Source organism: Carlito syrichta, unplaced genomic scaffold, assembly GCF_000164805.1.
Source record: "Carlito syrichta isolate Samal-C Ts95f unplaced genomic scaffold, Tarsius_syrichta-2.0.1 Scaffold303600, whole genome shotgun sequence".
Classification (NCBI taxonomy): domain Eukaryota; kingdom Metazoa; phylum Chordata; class Mammalia; order Primates; family Tarsiidae; genus Carlito; species Carlito syrichta.
The window spans coordinates 284062-290909 of record NW_007247696.1 but is presented as its reverse complement, the minus strand read 5'-3'; the positions used below and the strand labels follow the sequence as shown (position 1 = coordinate 290909).

Sequence of the window (6848 nt, the reverse complement as noted above, 5' to 3'; positions counted from 1 at the left end):
GGCCGACCCCCTCCCTACGTGCTCCTCTGCCTGTGCCGCGCGGTTCTTCCCTGAGATCAAATGGAGGGACCCAAGCTGGCGGAGACGGGGTGGGGGGAGGTGCTGGGGGGGAGAGGGGGGAGCAGCGCGCGGAAAATTGGGGACAACAAGCAGACCTGTTTAGCATCAATAAATTAAGATGCTCATTTGGGTCCTGAAGTTTGCTGGTTCCCGTCAGTGGAGACGTTGGCAAAAAAGCTCTGAAGCCGAGATTCAACCTTTACTTTAAAAAAATAAAATAAAATAAAACCCTCAGCTGGCCGCCCTGCTGGGGCCAGGTGACGTGCGAGATTCCACAGCCTGCGGGTCTCGCAGCAGGGATGTTAGGGACGGTCTGAGGTTCTCTGGTCCTGTTTTGGTTTTGTTTGAAAGGGCTTCTTAGAGAGATGCTCCTGATTTTTTTTTTTTTTTTTTTTTTTAAACAGACTTTCCCCTCCTATCCTAGGCTCAACTCCGAATGGATTGGATTGCGAGTTTGCACGTGAGGAAACCGTTTGGCTTGGCTCGGACCCCTGTCGCCCCCCACCCTCTCCACACACACCCAATCCAGGGGTCCCCGTTATCATCCTTTGCTTACAACTCTGAAAGAAGTTGCCCACCTCCTGCGTAACAACACAGGGTCGATATAATTCCTCTAAATGAAAGATCAGTTCCATTTGAAAACGAGAATAGAGGCTCCTTTTTGAAAATTATTTTCTCCACATGGTACAAAATAAACAGAATTTGCTTTTTTGAAAAAAAAAATTCATTAGCTATGGCCAAATTCGAATCCCTTCTACAGCTGGTGTGTTCAAGGGCAGAAACATTGTATCTCTTCGGGCATCTGGGCCGGCCAGCGGAGCGGGGGGCGGGGGAGGAGCGCAGCGGCTGTGAAAGTTGAGGAAATTGACAGACTGAGAGGTGAATGGGGGGACAGGCACCAGGTCCTGGCTGGAGGGAATTGGAACACAAAAGTGCATCCTTCTCACCCTGCCTGGAGGGAGGGAATCCTGAGGGAGGCAGTTTGCGTTACCCAAGGAAATCCTCAAGAATTCTTTTTCCCCTTCAATGTCGAAGGCAATATTATTTCACATTTGCGTGTATCTGTTGTTTTAATCCCTTTCGTCTACGCTAATCTCGAAGTGGATTATTAATGGAGAAGACAGGGAAGGAACGATTCATTTGCAAGACTTGTTTGGCTGTATGAGGAGCCGAAAGCCAGAAGCCCCCAGTCCTCTCTAGACTTTTTCCCTGCGTCCAGCGCTCCTGCATCCCGCTGATCCCACGATCCCCATTGTCCCCGACCTAGCCCACGGACGGAGGAAGTGTTGCGAACAAATTTATATTCCGGCTTTCTCCGATCCCACCACTTCTGCGGTGGTGGGAACTCTCTCGGTCAAATGCCTGAGAAGGGGCGTGCTGAACAGGGGCGGGGAGCAAGCCAGAGACACGTTCACCCCTCGCAGAGACCCTTCCCGTGCCACCATTCAAACGTCCTCCTTGATGGGAACCTGGAAGATTGGTTTTTGTTTTTTGTTTTTTTTTTAACCCCAAATAAAATACTTGCATGTCGGAACTCCCAATGCTCAAAAATGTTGGGGACAGCCTCTTGCCACTTGAACGATTATAGAGCCCAGGATAATCAGATGATTGGGTGTTTTTAATGGACATACTTAAGAGTCTTTAAAAAAAAAAGTCAGATCCTAAGTAACCTGACATTTAATATACATAATAAAGACAAGTGTTTTGTTAGCTGTTCGATTGCATCCTTTGACCTGAGGTGATTCCTGTGAGTGTGTTTCGGGGGCTCTAAGCCTCCAGTGGCTACCTGGGCACTAGGTGAGGGGTCCTTCCTAGAATCAGTCCAAGCAATAGGCTCCTTCTTCCTTGGGAATGAGAGAGAGGCGGCTGAAAAGCCAACTTCTAGAGAAAACGGGACTCCAATCTTTTGAATAAGAAAAGAGGAAAAAAGGAGGAAGAATAAAAGGACATGAACAGTGGTACTATATCTCAGAGGAGGAACTTGCTAACTCACTCATATATTAGGCACAGATATGTAATAGTGAAAGAAATGTAAAGTATAAAATCAAGAATTTGCCTGACCTATGTTGGAAATCTTTGATTTTCTCTATTAATAATTTTTAGACTGAAGATCCCCTGAATGCTCCTCTTCTATAGGTTACTTCATCTGTGATAGGAGTGGAGGGAGACATTAATTTACCCAGCTATTTTCATTGTAATAAATACTTAAATTCAGAAAGAGATGAGTCTGTAACCAACTGTGAAAATCTTTCTTGCAGCCTAGAACAAGATATAGCTGTGGTCATGCTGGGTGGCTATTAACCCTCCCCCCCCCCAAAAAAAATAAACATACAAAATACAAAGACATGTACCTCTGGGAGTGTGGATGTGGCAACCCATGTGGTGGCGTGTCCTTCCTTTGAGTGCAATTGCCAGTGACTCTTGCATTCAAAGTCTTGCTTTAGGCACAGATTCAAAGCACAGTTCAAAGCAGTTTATCTTAATATAGTGTTGGATCAGGGTATTATTTGTTTCAGATTTCATCAGACTGGAAACAGGGGGTTGTAACATATTTAGCAATATTAAAGCAGGAAAATTGGTGTGAGGCTGCACCTTGGTCCTCTTCACACCTCCACCTTTACCTTTCTAAGGCAGCCCAAATACTGTGGGACTGGGACTGGAAGTTTATTTGTGCTCTGAGGTTCTCAAGCACTTTCACTCTTTAAAAAAAAAAAAAAGCCTCACAGTTCTTTAAGAAATTGAGCCTGAACCATCCGAGGATAAGAGATTTCTTCCTTTTCCGATAAATGCCTGTGCTCAGCATTCTCAAATTTGGCTGTCTTTATTTACTTCTATATTAGTTCCAATTATGTACAGTGTAAACCAGCTTTTTGATTAACAAAACAGCAGAGCATTGGTTAAGAACACTTAAACTTCAAAAAAATTCCCCTGGGAAGTGGGCTCTGAATTGGTTAATAATGTGCAGTACTTGCTAAATTGCTGACTTCCAGATGTGGAAAATATCTTTCTTGTTTAGGACCTATGTAACCTGATTGGATTACGACAGAAGCGTCACGTTGGAAGCTTTTGAGTGATTATTTAATTAACCATACAGTAGAAAGCTGTATTCTCCAGGAAATCCCTTCCATATTTGCATAACCAATCCCTTCAGAGCAAAGGTGGAGTCTTTTCTTTTTAATTTTACTTTAATTGCAATATCAAAAAATATATACTCCAAAACTTAGACCCCATACCGTTTAATACCATGCTTTCCCTTCCCTGCTAAGTTTCTCTATGGCCTTTCTCCTCCTGCCTCCCTACACACACTCTCTCACTTTGCAGTGAGGTCTTCCTGAGATGTGGAGAGATTCAGAGATCGGTCAACCGAGTGCTCTATGTCAATGTACTTAGAGACCCTTTATTAAAATGCCAAACTACTTTTTAATATTGGGATCCAATCCAGAAATTCATCACACACACACACACACACACACACACACACACACACACACACACACCCTAACACACGCCCTAAGATGCAGCTCACAAGAAGCTTTTTTTTTTTTTTTCCTTTTTTTTTTTTTCTTTTTTTTCTTCCTGGCTCTGGCATCTAAAAAGAAAAAAGAGAGAGAAAGGGCAAAGAATTTAGTTTCAGAAGCCATGCTGAGATATCCACACAACTTGATGTGCATCTCAAATCTGGTCATTAGAGATATCTGTATAAGGACAGGCGATCTGGATTGAGGACCGGGATCCTTCCCTTTAACTTTCGCCCCTTGGAGTTCTCCAGTTCTATGAATGGTGTGCACCGTTTTCCGCCCTGTACTCTGTCTCTGTAGGATTTAGTGATGAGGATAATGATGCCAAAGGCTTGGCGGAGGGGGGGGGGGGGCGTGGAGAAGGGAGGGAGGGAGGCGAAAGGGAGGGAGAGAGGAAGGGAGGGAGGTGGAATTTCATTTCTTCCACTAAAGCGTTTGCGGAGACTTCAAGGTATAATCTATCCCAGATCCTTTCCCAGAGAGAAACTTGGCGATCACGTTTTCACATGATGCTCACGCTCAGGGCGCTTCAATTATCCCTCCCCACAAAGATAGGTGGCGCGTGTTTCAGGGTCTCTCCTACAGAAAAGAAAAAGAAAAAAATGTCATTAGAAGAGGCGTAACACGTCAGTCCGTCCCCAGGTTTGTGTTTCCTGGAGTGGCCGAAAGAGATCAGTTCTAACCTGCTCCGCAGGAATAACGGTCCTGCCTCCCGACACTCTTGGCGAGGTTTTTGTACAGTTTGCTCCGGGAGCTGTTTCTTCGCTTCCACCTTTTTCTCCCCCACACTTCGCGGCTTCTTCATGCTTTTTCTTCTCACCATTTCTGGCCAAAACTACAAACAAGACTTCGCAGGTAGGTTTTTTTCTCCCCTTTTCTCTCTTTTTATCCCTTTTTGGTGTGCTCGTCCTCCAGCCTCCTTTTCTAATTTTCTCATTTTGAGTGGGGATGTGAGTCTGGAGCGAGAAAGGGTGTCCGTGGGTAGGAATTTCAGGTGGGGTTAGCTCCTTTATGGCAAGCTTTTCCCAAGAGTGGCTTCTTCGCTTTCTCTCGCACTCTCGATCTCTCTCCTTCCTTTTCTCTCCTTTTTCCCTCCCCCAAATAATTTGCCCTGTACCTGTCCATTCAGGTAACCAAAGGTGCCCTTTGCTACCCAGCCTAGGAAAAGTTTTATTGAGAACTATATGGCTGGAATAAAAGCTCATCAAGCGGAGAACTCCTGCTCTATTTTTGCATCTAGTTCCAATTCATTATACTCAGCAATTACAACTTAGCAAATACCTGTTAATAATTACAAAACTTGGTCGATACAGACCTACCAAATTCAGGGGCAAATCTTTCTCTTAGACATGGCAGTCCATCCTCTCCTACCGAGAAGGCTGTTTTCTAAGCAGAAAGTTGTCTGTTTTTGTCTGCTTAGCGAGTTTCATTTCTTTATTTCATTCTTTGTGTGTGTACGTGTGTGAAGTAACACCTCACTTCTGTGATTATAAATAAAGAAGTGAAAGTCCTCATGGAACTTGAGTCGTTTACCAGAGTGGGGGGGGGGTCACTACAGCTGGGAAGAAAACTGCTGTCAGGATATCAGGATTTTAAATTAGGATAACTTTTGAAATTGTATTTTAGATGGCAAACTATAATTGACATGACTGTAATAGGAGACACATACACACACAGACCCCATTCCACACTTTGGCACTGAAAAGTCAAGAGAGAGATAGCAAGAGTTCCCAGGAACAGTGATGAGCTCTCGGCTAGCATGAATGTGTTTATCTCCCACCTACTTATATATTTTACATGCTCCCCCTGTAATGATGAGGGTAAGATCACTAACTCCAGAGTCGGAATAAGAGGCAAAGATAAAGTTTACAGCAGAAATGCCCTCTCCCCCTCACACACACATGCTCATAAAACTAGCAACTTACTTTATTAAACATGTATTTATATGCAATGGTGTGTAAGCCTCAGCATGAATACAGACAGGCCAGCTGTTTCATCCCAGACACTTGTGTGACCATCTCTTTATTTCAGGATTCCGCTCCCCCCCCCCCAACAATTGCAAATCAACAGGACAGGCAAGAAATGATAAAATGTGCCAAAGTTGAATTAAAAGTCTCCTGCTATACATTCCTAGGTAAATTGAAGGTGCTTTCTAAAATATTCACTTACCCTTCTCTCTGGCCCCCACCCCCACCCCACCCCTCTCAGCAAACGTGTGGAAACTGATACTCACTTTCCAGGTTTTCTGCAAAGCTTCTAGCACAGGAGAGACAATAGGTGCGAGGCGTGGGGACTGAGTGTGCTTGGCAGAGAAAGGGTTAATGGCCCTTGTGTTACAGTTTGCATCTGTTACATCTTTTATAGCCCCCTGTTTAAACTAATCCTCGAGGCACAGCATCTTCCCAGCCTCCACCGAGTTTCAGGATTCTCCTCCTCTCCTGCCTGCCTCTGAGGTTCCCCTTCTCCAAGTTTTGACAGTTTCAGCTGAAAAAAAAATGCAGCGCCTCTCTCGATTTTTAGGTACAAAAGTTTCGAAGCCAGAAAGGATACGATCATTTAGTAGAGCTTAAAAGTATTGCCGTGGTGGTTGAACTTTCTCTTTCCTTTCTTGAGGGGAAAAAAAAATTTTTTTCTGCTGGAACTATTTAAGGGAACCAGTGTGGGGGAGCATGTTTGTGAGTGAGGTGGGGGGGGCTACTTAAGTAAATATTGTCAAAGTGGCGGGGTGGCGGGGTTGGGGGGAAGGGACAGTGTCCAGAGAGGCTTATAATTATATTTCTTATTGCGGCGTAAAACGGGAAATCTTAATTGGGGGGCGGGGGTGGGGGGGGAGGAAGAGACAGTGCCTCGATAAACTCCAAGAGGGGAGGGGAGGGGGCGCTGGGCGAGTGGGCTTCCTATAATTACTATTATCAATTTGCCCGAGTGTGCTTCATCCAGGGGCTGTTTCACGTTGTTTGTTTGTTTGTTTCCTCTGGGAAATGTGGGGGGCCGGGGGGGGGGTGAGAAAAGATGAGAACGAAAGAAAGCCTCGCCTCACCCCAAGTTCCCGAGCCGGGCTGAGGACTTTTCGGAGGAAAGCGTCCGCCTAGCCCTGAGTCAAGCAGTCTCACTGTACTGCCGTGTGCATTCCCTCATACGGTCAGGAGTTATGACTCATTTTGAAGATGTAATTCTTGTCTCTCTGATCCCCTCGCGGGTGCAACACACCAAACAGTAACAAACACAAAGCGCCTCGGGGCCAAGGCTGGGGGCGGGGGGCGGGGAGGG

General features: G+C 45.3%; 1 protein-coding gene and 2 long non-coding RNA genes across 4 annotated transcripts in view; 2 read left to right on the top strand and 1 right to left on the bottom strand.

Annotated features, from left to right (window-relative positions):
• LOC110595705 overlaps positions 1–769 on the top strand; it is a 1320-nt gene extending 551 nt beyond the window's left edge. Inside the window, exon 2 of the long non-coding RNA XR_002482001.1 lies at positions 485–769. This is a non-coding gene — a long non-coding RNA (uncharacterized LOC110595705). The remainder of the gene's footprint in view (positions 1–484) is intronic.
• Positions 1–2470, bottom strand: part of LOC110595704 — a 55326-nt gene extending 52856 nt beyond the window's left edge. Inside the window, exon 1 of the long non-coding RNA XR_002482000.1 lies at positions 2412–2470. This is a non-coding gene — a long non-coding RNA (uncharacterized LOC110595704). The remainder of the gene's footprint in view (positions 1–2411) is intronic.
• Positions 2471–6511: 4041 nt separating this feature from the next.
• ZEB2 (zinc finger E-box binding homeobox 2) overlaps positions 6512–6848 on the top strand; it is a 127176-nt gene continuing 126839 nt past the window's right edge. For both annotated transcript variants that reach the window (XM_008058698.2, XM_008058697.2), the window contains exon 1: positions 6512–6848. This exon is cut by the window's right edge and continues 104 nt beyond it. The gene's annotated coding sequence lies outside the window, so the exon portion shown is untranslated.